The 13887-nt window shown below is 40.3% G+C and overlaps 1 long non-coding RNA gene across 1 annotated transcript in view; it reads right to left on the minus strand.

Annotated features, from left to right (window-relative positions):
- Positions 1-13447, minus strand: part of LOC119242756 (uncharacterized) — a 78430-nt gene extending 64983 nt beyond the window's left edge. The window contains exons 1-2 of the long non-coding RNA XR_008551517.1: positions 12998-13447; positions 8003-8065 (exon numbers count right to left, since the gene is read on the minus strand). This is a non-coding gene — a long non-coding RNA (uncharacterized LOC119242756). The remainder of the gene's footprint in view (positions 1-8002; positions 8066-12997) is intronic.
- Between the last annotated feature and the right edge of the window lie 440 nt (positions 13448-13887).

The raw sequence follows: 13887 nt of genomic DNA on the forward strand, positions 1-13887 counted from the left end.
ATATGTGGACATATTACTGAGCAACCAACAGGTTAAGGAATAAATCAGAAGCAAATCAAAGACTATCTCAAAACTAATGAAAATGTAAACACAAAAATCTATGGGGCCTTGAAAAAGCAGTTCCAAGAGAGAAGTTTATAGTGAACAATGCACATATAGGACATAGCTATTTATAAATATCTCAAACAATCTAACTTTGCAACTCATAGATTTAGAAGAACAAATAAAGTCCAAAGGCAGCAGAACAAAGGAAATACTAAAAATCACAGCATGAATAACTGAACTTGAGATCAGAAAAACAGAAAATACCAACAAAACTAAAAGCTGTATTTTTTGAAAATAAAATAGACAAACCTTTAGTGAAACTTAGGAAAAAAAACTAATTAAAATCAGAAATGAAAGAGGAGACAAGGAAAACTGACAGCATGGAAATACAAAGGACCCAGAATACTACAATGGACAATTATGTACCAACAAATTACATAATCTAGAAGAAATGGATCTTTTCTGGAATCATACATACTAACTGAACTAAGAAGAAAATGTTCAGGCTGAATAGACCACTAACAAATAAGTAGACTGAATCAGTTAAAAAAAAAAAAAAATCTCCCTGGACCAGATGATTTCCACAGAGAATTGTCACGAACATTTAAAGGAGAATTAACGCTTAGCATCCACAAACGTTTCCAAAAATTTAAAAGACACTTCAAGACTCACTTTACAAGGCCAGTGGTGCCCTAATATCAAAGCTGGAGAAGGACACTAAATGAGAAGGTAACTGTAGACAGATATCCCTTTTGAAGATATTCTCAAAATCTTAGCAACCAAATGCAAAAACTTGTTAAAAATTAACAGTGATGTAAAATATATATAAATAAATAAATAAAAAGGAAATAAAGATTGTACAACTTTGCCAAGTGATTTATCTCTGGGAGGCAAGGATAATTCCATTATCTGCAAATTAGTGTGATATACCTCATTAACAGAATGAAAAATGAAAATCACATGATCATTCTTAAAAGATGTAGAAAAAAAAGGATTTGACAAATACATCTTTTCATGAAGATCTTCAACAGATTTTTGTATAGCTGCATATAAATGGATTATACAGCAATATATTATAATCATATATGACAAATTCACAAATGATATTTTCCTCAGTGCAGAAAAACTGAACTTTTTCTCTAAGATCAGGACATGGAAGTCCTAGCTAAAGCAAACAGGCAAGACAAAGACACAAAAGACACCCAAGTTAGAAAGGAAGAATTAAAATTGCAATTATTTTCACATAAAACTGAACATCCCAAATACAACAAAAATGGTAGGTTCTACCCTCTTACACTGCTGGTGGAAATGCAAACTGGTTCAACCACTATGGTAAACTGTGTGGAGAACCCTTAAACTACTAAAAATGGAGCGACCATATGACCCAGCAATTCCACTCCTAGGAATCTACCCAAAGGACACAAAAACAATACGAAAATAATCCTGCACTCCTGTGTTTAACTGCAGCACTATTTACAATAGTTAAGATATGGAAACAACTTAAATGCCCCAATACAGATGAATGGCTCAAGAAGATGTGGAGATATATAATATACACACGCACACGCACACGCACACACACACACACACATATATATATGTAAGATGGAATACTATTCAGCAATCAAAAAAGAAGATAAACTCATGCTATTTGCAGCAACATGGATGGAGCTAGAAGGGATTATGCTCAGTGAAATAAGCCGGAAGGAAAAAGAAAAATATCAGATGCTTTCACTTATAGGAGGAATATAGGGGAAACAAACAAGGATCAGGAAAAATAAAAAAGACTAGCAGGCAAACTCAATTGGAGACATTCAGAGGGGAGGGTGGGGGGGTAGTCAAAACAGGCAAGAAGAGCCCAAGAGACTATGGTGACAGTTCACTCGTGACTTGGTGTTGGGAATTTTATGGGGACTACACCTGAGAAGAGAAATCAAATAGTGTACAAAAATAAGCAATGATGTAAAAAATATATATAAATATATTAATAAAAATGTAGTTTCTAATCCATGAATTCAGAAAACTGCAATATATAACATTAATACACAAGAATCTGTATCATTTCTTTACACTAGCAATGAAACATCTGAAAAGGATGTAACTATTTCATTCATAACATTGAAAACCAAGAAATCGAAGACAACACACAAGCGGTAGGACAGTCTATATTCATAAACTGGAAAAGTTAATAGTATTAAAATGCCCATGCTACTCAAAGTCACCTATAGATCCAACGTAGTTTCTATCAAAATTCCAAAATTTTTCATAGATGTAGCAATATATTTAAAAAAAACCTTAAAATTTGTATGGAACCACAAAAGACCCTGAATAACCAAATAAATCACAAAAAAAGAAAAATAAATTCAAGGCATCACACTTGCTGATTTAAAGTTATGCTACAAAGCTATAGTAATTAAAACATGGCATAGGCATAAAAACAGATCTAGTGATCAGCAGAACACAATACAGAGCCTAGAATAAAAGCCCTGAATCATCTTTCAACTAGTATTGGGTAAGGAAGCCAAGAATATCCAGTAGGGAGAGCAGTGGGGAAAGGATAGTGTCTGCAACAAGTGGTGTTGGGAAATTTGAGTAAATGTATCACAAAAAAAAAAAAAAAAGGAAATAGGGCTCTGTTTTATGGCACTCATAAAAATAAGGGATTGATCACAGAATTAAGTGTAAGACATGATATTGTAAAACTTCTAGAAGAAAACATAGGGAAGAAGCTCTTCCACACCGGATGATACCTAAAGCAGAAACAGAAGGAAAAAAAGCAACAAGTGGGACTATACAGAGCTTAAAAACTTCACTGCAAAAACAATTAACAAAAAGAACAGGTAACCTTATTTTGACATTAAGTCATCTGTTACTGAAAAAATCTGGCTCGATGATTGTCACTGAGGTTACTCCTCATGGATTTCCACACTGTTTCCAATGCAAAGTGATTCTCCATATGATCATTTCCAATCTATTAAAAATTCAGCACAATGTCTATCTAGCTTGTCATTAGAAGACTTTAAAGTAGCTCATTACAACAGTATCTTCACAGTGGTCTAAGTCCATAAAGATCAAGCAATAACTGCATTAACCTTTACCCATTAGATGAACATAGAATATGCTTTAAAGGCATGCCTCATGCTCAACAGAGTTCCAAAAAGAAAAAAACAAAAACAAAAACACAAACCCTTTTTTAACTATGTATGGTATTTGCTCTGTTTATTTGGTATGGGTTACTGAACCCTTAATCAAGATTTTATCTGACTAGTATTTGTCGGTGACAGGTTGTGGTATTTTTTTTTTTTTTTTTTTGGAGTTCATAGATTTGGAGCTAATGGATATGGTTTTTTACCTTGGTGGTGAGAGCATTACACATGTACACCTATATTCAAACTCATCAGATTGTATACATTAAATATGTGCAACTTTTTATATAGTAAGTAGACCTCAATAAAGCTGAAAGCCAAGTGATAAATATGAATAAATGGAATGGAGGTTGAAACACTCATTGCCGGAAGGACAGATGAGAGATACAGGCAAGAAGAACCAAAGCTGATGTGGTAGCTTATATTTCAAAGACAAAACTGGGAGCTGTCAAGAATGCGATCACTATTTCATCGCAATAAATAGAAGGCCTAGCAACATTAGGGCAATCAAAAGGGAAGCTACATTTTGATATTTTTATGTTCCATTTATCATTTTAGTTTGTCTTTGGGAGAGAAGGGGACTTACACCTAAGTATAAATCACCGTTACCTGTAATTCCCTGGGAAACATGTCTTGTGTTTATCAATCCCACTGATATGCAGTCTCTTTAATTGATCATCTTTTTTTAATAGAACTGGGGTGCAGGCCAGAGAGCAGGGAGCAGAACAGGTGGATCTACTGAAATACACTGCTGAGGGGAGCAGAGGACAAGGCAGGAGAGGTCTGCTGTCCCATGTGTGGATCAGCTCCCTGGCTGGGGATAGAACTCATGCCATAGCCCTGATAGCACTGAGACTTAACCAATAGGTTACCAGGGAGGTCCTAAATGATAACCTTTATGAAAGTGTGGTAAGGAGTGTTTTATGCTGATTTTTCTGGATGTCTTTCAAAAATTAGTGTTTTGACTTGCTATTCACATTTTTTGTAAATTCTATCTAGTCTGTCAGGAAAGCTAATTAAATGAGGGAGTTAAGGTCACACCTTAAGATTATATTATTTAATAAATAAGGAGGGCCTCGCTGGTGGTGCAAGGGGTTAAGACACAACTTATGAAGCTATCTGCAGCCTCACAGCATGAGTTCGATCCCCGGCCAGGGAGCTGACCCACATGGCGCAGCAGACCTCTCCTGTCTCACCCGCTGCTCCCCTCAGCAGTGTATTTCAGTCGATCTGCCTGTTCTGTTCCCTACTCTGTCTCTGGTGAATCCTCTCACCCCCCTCCCTCCAGTCTGTACCCCAGTTCTTGTATGCATAAATAAATCTTTAAAAAAATGAAAAGGAAATGGAAAATGATTAATCATTATTTTAAATATAAAATGAATTTGACGCTTGAACAGAGATGCCTGAGTCAGCAAGGATGCTCTGACTTATCGTTATGGTACAGAATGAGCAAATGAATTTCTATGGTAATGAAAGTGAGAGGTTAAATGGGTGCTTTCTTCCAAATCCTGTTATTTCATAAACTCTTAGAAGTGGATTGAAGATTTAGAAGACAACCTAATCTAACTTCCTTATCACAGTACTGATAATGAAGATAACAGTTAAACTTTACTGTCTCCCATGCATTACCTTAATTTTCCCAGTAATCTCATGGGCATTAGTCTCATTTTACCAATGAAGAAACCCAAGTTTAGAGAGCTTGATTAACTTGTCCAAGGTAGTATCAGTAAAAAAGGTGCTATCTGATCCTAGGATTTTTGGATGGCCACTCAAAAGCCTACATTTTTTACTATTAACCTTTACTGCTGTGTTATACCCTGAGGAAATTTAAGCAGAGGAGAAACAAATTAAGTGATTAATAGCACAGGACTAGCTGCCTGCTGAGCTGGGGGAGAAGCTGTATCTTTAGAATAAGAATTCTTGGAGGAACTCAGAGCCTCTGGGGTGCCTGGTGCTAAAAGCTTGTCATGCTCCTCCCTGGGTGCCCTCTTCCCAGGGTGGGGGTCGTGCATCTTTGAGATGGAGGCTTGCTTGGCTCACTCTGAGCATAATTCATATGTTGTGGCAGGGGCAGGATGATAATACTCTTGGGATTCTAATTAAGTTGTAGTCTTTCTGTTTCTGCTCTGTGATGTTTGGATTGATAATAAAAATGTTTCCTGAAAACAGATTTTGCAGAGAGTTTTATGGATGGACTGGCTGTAATTTTTAAGAGTTGCAGAAGCTTACAGAAGCAGCCTTTGTATGCTAGGATAGTATATTCCTATCTTTCCTGCTGGTTACAAGCCTCTGTAACATTTGAGGCGACTATGAGGATTTGTTTCATGACCACTGTTCTTGACCCAATGTATTAACAATTACTCAGGAAAAGCTACTACCTCATATTTAAGCCTTGGGAGACTGGAGCCTCTTGAAAAACCCTAGGAGTCCAGCTTCAAATCAAAGTTGACATGGGGACTAACTTCAACTCTCAAATATAATGAGAATGCAAAAGCCTTAACTCTCATCAGTGCCCATTCAAAAGTGTCAAATCAATAGAAGAATTTGCACCACTGACCCAAGCAGGTGTTTTGAGAAATTGAAATTGTCAGAGTATTTGTTAAAAGATCCGATTCTATCAAAACCTACTTTCCCCTACAGGAGTGGATCACCGAGTGGGTTAATTCCACAGGACAAAACTACAAAGTGAAGGCGAGGTGGTGTTTTGACATTTCTTAATAATAAAAGTAATAGTAAAAGTAATAGAGTAGTATAAGCACTACTTATAAATAAGCAAATAATAATTACTTAAATAAAAGTAATAGAGTAATATAGCTTTATACTTTTAAAATCAAGCACAGATAATGTGTTTGACGTCTCAGAAGACCTTTTCACTGGGCAAACGTATCTTAGAGATTATTACTCTATTTTTTACATAGAATAAATGATATTCATCTTTTTAAGTAATGCAAGATTGTTCACAAGTGTATTCTGAATTCCAAGCAATTTTAATTCCAATTAGCATAAGGACTAATCATTTATCAGGATAGTTTAGAAACTTTGCTTCCCTCTTTCCCCAACCCAACCATTTTGTAAGTGTGCAACAGCCTTATTGCTACCCTCAACTTTAGCAAACTTGAGACAGCTTCTTCCTGACTATAGACTCTGTCCTCCATTTTCTTAATGCATCCAATTTCGAAAAATTGTAATGCTTTTCCTGCTCCTTTGAGATATGTATCTTCTCCCACTCTGCTAGTTTTCATAATCCACAGTATGTCCTTCTCAAGAACCTGGGAGCAACCCCTTTGAAATGTGATCTAAGGAGAGAGCACCCTTACATTCCAAGTCTCTGGGTGAGTAGGAGTCTAACTTCAAAAAGTAACAATTAGCAAACACAGATGGTCAAATCATATTGACGGATTCACCTGAATATCCTCTAGAGCTTTCCACCAGCTCTTGCTACAATTTCCGTCCTCCAATTTTGTTTCAGCTAAATCCACTCTCTGTCCATTTTGGGAGAGGTGAATAAAACTTCCCTTGCCTACTTAACTCTATCCTGTACAATTTTTATTTGACAACGCTATGCAAGATTTCTATTTATTCCTGGGAAAAGAAAATAAATGTACACGCTAAAATGCCAGACCATTTTATAGGGAAATCTAATAGTAAAACACCACCACTAAAATTTGAGGGCTTATGACATTCAAGAAATTACTTAATCAGCTCACCGAATAATGAAAACCAACGAGCACACACGTGAACACTACTAGAACGAATACAATACTTTTCAATATAAAGAAATAGGTTATTTATATTTGTAAAGTAGTCCTCATAGTCTTGTCTTATCTCATTATTAAATTTTCTGCTTCAGTAGCATAAAACCAATGAGTTGATTGCTAAGTGAAACCCATGCTTTCTCATAAAATCCCTCTGTAACTAGGATTCCAACCAGCATGTGGACTAAAAATGAGCACCCAGTGAGCCTGGTGATGTGTGCATGAGAACGAGTGACAGCAACGCAGGTAACTTACCTTTTTTTACGGCAACAGGATGAGATGGTTCTCACGCACGTGGAGTCTCGCTGGTTGTCAGAAGATTCGGCTCTGTAAGTCTCGCTATTTTTCTTTCAACACCATTCTTTTTTATTTATTAAATTTATTTACCTTTCTTATGCCTTTGTTAATTCTTGGAGAATACTGATTTCTCCCCTCAAATGCAGTACCCATAATTCTCCCACCATCACAGCACCCGTGACACATCACCCTGGTCCCTGTGCGTGTCCCTCCAGTTTTGACCCCTCTCGCTCCCTTTCCCTTGCCATGTGCTCAGATTTATGGTCATTAGCTTCACCTCAGAGCAAAAAACTGCCTGTTTTTCCACAACATACACAGAGCCCCAATAATTGTTTTTATGTTCTTTCTTAAGGGCAGAAAAAGACTCAAATCCCTAATACCCCAACAGAAAAGATACAAGACCACTGTGTTTTTTTTTCTTATATCCAAGCAATCAACAAAAAGGCAAAGTAACAGCAAGTTAAAGTTCCCACGGTAACCATAATTAAAAGGACTGCTCATTATGCTAAAAGTGAGTTAAAACATTTTATATTAATATTCCCTTGACATTATACATATATTTCTCATTTTACTATCCTTTTTTAAGATGATATATGTACATAATTGCTAAACTCATACAATTATTTCAATCAAGAAATGTTGACTATATGAAACATTTAGAATTTTTAAAACTCAAGCTCCTTAATACTCAATTATCCCCCTCCCATATAACACCACACTTGCTAAAAAATACAAGTTTATAAAGTAAATTTCACTTACATATCTCGGAAAATTCTGAAGGGCAGGATGTGGTTCTATTCCTGTTTCAATCACCTATACAGCCTAGAATAAAAAGTGGATAGTAAATTTGAGATTTATGAAAATCAGCAACAAAAGTTCCCTGAAAAATAAGATGTATCTTTAAAAGTATTTTTATTCTCTAAAATTCATTCACAGTTTACCTACTAAAAGACAACAATGATGTTAATGTAGAAGCTTGTCTTATACAAAGCATTGTGAACAATGACTACAAAACAAATAGAACTTGATTCACACACAGACATCGTGCCAAGAGGAGCAACAGAGATCTGTAAACAGACAAATGGAACAAACAAAACAGGTAGGCTGAGGAAGCAGCACTGCAGTGGGGGGTCAAGCACCTACTAGGTTGTCCTCCCTCCTGGGATCCAGTGAGACACCACAGGTTCACTGAAATAAAGAAGTGTCAAACTGCTCTGCCCTACTTTTTCAGTAAATTGTAGTCTATGAAATAAAGCTCTCAAGAGAATTAGGAAACTTTTATTTGGGCCTGAAAAAATGAAGAACACATTATAGAGATACAAAAAATAAATAAATGATATCTATCATGATGTAGAGGATAGAGTAAATAGTTCTAGTAACTGTATAAATGGGGGTCTAAAAAATAAAGTAGGGTAGAGGAATATTTTGAAAGTTAGTGCTTAAACATCTTGTATAACTAAGAAAATAAATGAGCCAAAAAAAAAAAAAAAGCATAACAGGCAAGATGAGAAAATAGTAGCAGAAGAATAAAGACAAGCATAAATATTCAACTGAACTATAGCACAGAGATTTTAACCTGAAAGGTCAGTAGGCTGACAGCCTATATTCAAAGAAGAGAGAGTATTTTAGTGGATCTGCCTGTTCTGCTCCCCACTCTGTCTCTGGTGAATCCTCTCACCTCCCGCTTCTCTGGCCTGCACCCCAGCTCTCGTATGAAAAAGAAAAATACCGGATGGTCTCACTTATAGTAAGAATTTAGAAAACCTAAAAAAGGGACCAGGAAATAGACTAATTGTAATAGAGTAAAAATCAAAATCAACAAGCGACTATAAATCAGAGATACACTACGGTGGGGGGGGGAGGGAATAGGGTCAAAATAAGGGGGTGGGAATTGTATGGGGAATATAACAATATAACCAAGATGAAAATGCAAACATTGTGCAAAAATGAAAAATGATGTAAAAAATATATAAAATAAAATAATTCAAAAAAGAAGACAGATGCACAAAAGAACAAAGTATTTGTTAAGTAAAAATTTCAAACGAGAAAAAAGTTATCTGGATGGTTTTTCTACTGCTACTGTGACAGGTTACCACAAACTTCGTGAAGACAACTGTAGGGTAAAGAAAATATCAGGCTTTTCTGCCCTTCCGCCATCAGGATAGATGATGGATCCTTGTCCTGAATGCATGCCTGATGGCGGGCACCTGGAATAGGGTGTGGGCATAGGTAGATGGGATTCAGCTGAGCTAAGACTGTGCTTTTTAAGGGCGGCGTCACGGGGTGATGCCAGCAGCCCCAGCCAGCAGCAGCAGAACCTGAAGGAGAAGCCGACGCAGAAGCAGAGAACGCCAGAGAGCCCAGATAGAGTAAAGACTTGCTGGGGGCTGGGAGGCCTGCCAGCCTCCCAGCCCCCCAGCCAGCACCCCTGCCTGCCATATGCCTGGTGAACCCCAATAAAAGACCTGCAAAACCACTGAGGACTCTGACTCCTCCTTTACCCGGTCTGCATGGGATCAGAAAACCTGCACCTGTGCCCAGTGCGGCCCTTGCAACAACCAAAGTTAATCATCATACAGTTTTACAATTCGAGTACAACCTGGGTCTCACTGAGCTGAAATCCAAGAGTCTGCAGGAGTGGATTTCTTCCTGCAGGTTCTAGGAGAAAAGCCATTGTAGGGGCCTTTCCAAGTTCTAGCGGCCACCTGGGATCGCAGGCTCATGGCCCTTTTCCTTCATCCTCAAAATCAGCAACGTAGTCTCTCTGTAACACTGCTTCCATCTTTACAGCTCTTTCTCTGAGTCTCCTTTCATGGCTCCCTCTTTCTGCTACAAAGACCCCGATACTATATTGGTTGCACCTGGAAAATGCAGGCCACCCCCCCCCGCTAGTTTAGGGCAACTGGTTCGCAAGATTAATCTCTACTGCAGGGCCTCCCCAGCGGCACAGTGGTTGAGCCCTGGGTTGTGAAGCTGCCTGCAGCCTCTGCAGCGCCGATTTGATCCCCGGCTGCCAGGCGAGGGTCCCACATGGTACCCAGACCTCTCCTGCAGCGCCTGCTGCTCCCCTCAGCAGTGTACTTCGTCCGTCTGCCTGTTCTGCTCTCCGCTCTGGCTCTGGTGAATTCTCTCACCCTCCCGCGCTTCCGACTGTACCCAGTGCTTGTATAAATAAATAATCTTTAAAAAGAAAAATAAAAAATAAACTCTACTGCAGGCTTAAATCCCGAGGTCTAAATCCTGGCAGACAACTCTATTTTTCAGGAAGGGCTTTTTCACATAATCAAACATGAAACATATTACCACCAACAACATACAATCAGTAAATTAATAAAGTATATGTTCCAGGAAGAAAAATCCCTTAACAAACATCACTGATAGAATAATAAAGATTTTGAAAAAGCAAAATTTTTTAGGAAAAATTTCCAAACAACTTGTATAAAATGATGACATTAGTGTGTATTTGGGAGAAATTAGAAATGGGCCAAGGTAAAATTGACAACAGCAGTAATTTTGTGGCAAATTATTGAAGTATTTGGATTACATTTTAATGAGGCTAAAAGAACAACTTTGAATTTAGTTTTCAAATTAAAACAATGAAGGCAGAAAACAAGGCCAAACTCACAACATGCTTAACAAAGCATTCCATTTGAAATGCGGTGAATTTTCATTTTGGATTTTTTTTTCTTTAAGTACACAAGAACCTCAATTACAAAATGTATCAACAGTTCTTGTGCAGGTAAAGCAGTAGTTTAAAAACAGTAACTTTTCCCTAAAAAAGCTGAGAATGAAAAGGATTATTTTGTTTGAATTCCTATGTTAAAGTCCTAATTCCTGGCACCTCAGAAAGTGACCTTGTTTGGAACTAGGCTAATCTCAGACGTAATTAATTAAGACAAGCTCACACTAGAGTGGGATGGCTCCCATCCAACGTAACTGGTGTCCTTAGAAAACGAGGAAATACAACTGTAGGGTAAAGAAAATATCAGGTTTTTCTGCCCTTCCGCCATCAGGATAGATGATGGATCCTTGCCTGAATGCATGCCTGATGGCGGGCACCTGGAATAGGGTGTGGGCATAGGGAGATGGGATTCAGCTGAGCTAAGACTGTGCTTTTAAGGGTGGCGTCACGGGGGGACGCCAGTAGCAGCAGCAGCAGCAGCAGCAGAACCTGAAGGAGAAGCCGAAGCAGAAGCAGAGAACGCCAGAGAGCCCAGATAGAGTGAAGACTTGCTGGGGGCTGGGAGGCCTGCCAGCCTCCCAGCCAGCGCCCCTGCCTGCCATATACCCGCTGAACCCCAATAAAAGACCTGCAAAACCACTGAGGACTCTGACTCCTCCTTTACCCGGTCTGCATGGGATCAGAAAACCAGTACTGTGGTCATTCCTGCCTTTACTACAACAGACCAGAGAACACTGGGTGGCCATGAAGCAAAGATCAGGATGATATGTCCAGAAACCAAGCAACTCCTGGTTGCCAGCAAACCCTGGCTGTGAGGACAGAACTGGGAACATACCACACTCCCTGCCCATCCCTCCAAGGAATCCATCCTCCAGGAGGCCTCCAGCCTGCAGACCTGGGAGATCACACACTCCCGTTTGATAGGCTCAGCTTATGCTACTTTGGCACAGAAAGTAAAACTTCAGAAGACAAGGGCCGAAATCTAAACATTAAAAACCTATCCCACAGGCAATATAAATTTGGTAATCTTCTGAAGTAAAGACATCCACTCCTTAATTAACAATCTTCCTTCTAAGACACACCTCACAAGATGGTTTCCTAGGCAAGTTTTTCCACACTCCTAAGGAATAAAACATTTTCAAGAATTTTTTTATTTCCTTCTTGTAGGGTAAATGAATTAATCAGGTCTTTTACGCCACTAGCTTCTGTGGCTATCACCTGTGGCATGATCAAGTTAATGCAGGAGGCGAGTGGGCTGGGGGCAGTGTAGGCTTGGGGCAGTGTGCCTGATTGTGGACACCTGAGCATAGGTGTGTGCGCATGTGCAAGCATGCACACCTGAGCCAAGGAGGGAGGGGGTAAAGGCGGGGTCATCCTGGAGCAATGGAGCTCAAATTACTGTCTCCCCGCCAGCTTGTTTCCCATGCTTACTATTAAAACCTGTGAAGATGATGCCCAGGGCTCCAAAATTCTCTTTTTCAACTGTTAGAACCAATGGAGAACCTCCCCGGCCTGGGAGGGCAGAACAACAGGACTGGACTTTAAGAAGGAAAGAACCTTCTCCAACCTAGTGTGTGAGGCCCACTATAGGTTGAATCTCATTGTTGAGTGTAGAATTAAAATATTAACACATTTCCTTCCCTCATAAATCACAGCATCAATGAAACAATAACCATATAAATCAAATATAATAATGTAGAAAGTCCAGAAAGAGACCCACCCAAATATGGTTGATTAGGTATTTGTCCAAGGTCTAGAATAAAATAAATGGCGAAAGTACAGGCTTGTTTCACAAATGGTGCTGGAATAATGGACGTCCACATGCAAAAATAAATAATATTTACACAGAATTTACATAAAATTAACTCAAGTGGTTCTTAGACTTTATTATAAAATGCAAGTCCCTAAGATTTGTAAAAGGAAAGTAAGCAGGAAACCTCTGTGACTTTAGGGTGACTGGAAACGTTTTGGCAACCCCAACGCAACTCAGGCTTAATTGGCAAAGGCCCGACCTTAATCCAAGGCAGCTGGTGCCTCCTGCCCTTGGGTCAACTCCCTCTCCTGCCGCCTACCTGGTCTGAGCTGCAAGCGGCAGAGTCGTGGCCCCAAATTCCTTCTCGAGCCTCAGCTCTTCCTCCTCTGTTCTCCCTGGAGTCTCAGCATCCCGTGGGCACGGAGCTGGGCCAGAGTGCCCTGGATGCGGCAGCCCGCCCGGCAGGCACGCGCTGCTCTTCTCTGCTGGGGTGCAGAGCAGTCTCCCACCAACGCAGCGACCCGCTGGGGTTCCCGGGCGCCCCGTCCCCAGGCGGCCACCAGACGCCCCTGTGTGCAGCTCGGAACACGGATCGCGGCCACCCGGGTGCAGGCCGGGCTTCACTCTCGCCAGGGCTCCCTCCTGATGGGGGTTCAGTCTCTTGGGCTCCTCGGGTGACCTGCAGCCTGGGCACCCACACCGGCGAGCGAGAGCACAGAGGAAGGGCCGGTCACCGGAGCGTGGGTGGTGGCTCCAAGGAGCTCCAGAGGCGTTGCGACTCCGACCACAGGCGCAGCGGCCCGCACCGGGCTCTGCTTAAACGCCTGCGCCCCAGGTGCTGCCGTGATCTCCGCCCACGTGGACGCGCCCCACGGGCCGTGAGGACAGACTGGCTGGAGCTACAGTCGAAGGAAAAGCGGGGGTGAGAGTGTTTATTATAGTATTTATTTAAGGTCCTTGTCTTCACAGAGTCAAGTTTTTTTTTTTAAGATTTATTTATGCAAGAACTGGGGTACAGGCCAGATGCGCGGGAGGGTGAGAGGATGCACCAGAAACAGAGTGGGGAGCAGAACAGGCAGACTGACTGAAATACACTGCTGAGGGGAGCAGCGGGCGGGACAGGAGAGGTCTGCTGTGAATATCTCTACAACCCGCCCAGATCCAACCAGAGCTGCAGAAGCTGCGACAGCTTCACAGTATGGAGCCTCC

The sequence above is a fragment of the Talpa occidentalis genome, unplaced genomic scaffold (genome assembly GCF_014898055.3).
Source record: "Talpa occidentalis isolate TD23 unplaced genomic scaffold, MPIMG_talOcc4v2.1 talOcc4.13, whole genome shotgun sequence".
Classification (NCBI taxonomy): domain Eukaryota; kingdom Metazoa; phylum Chordata; class Mammalia; order Eulipotyphla; family Talpidae; genus Talpa; species Talpa occidentalis.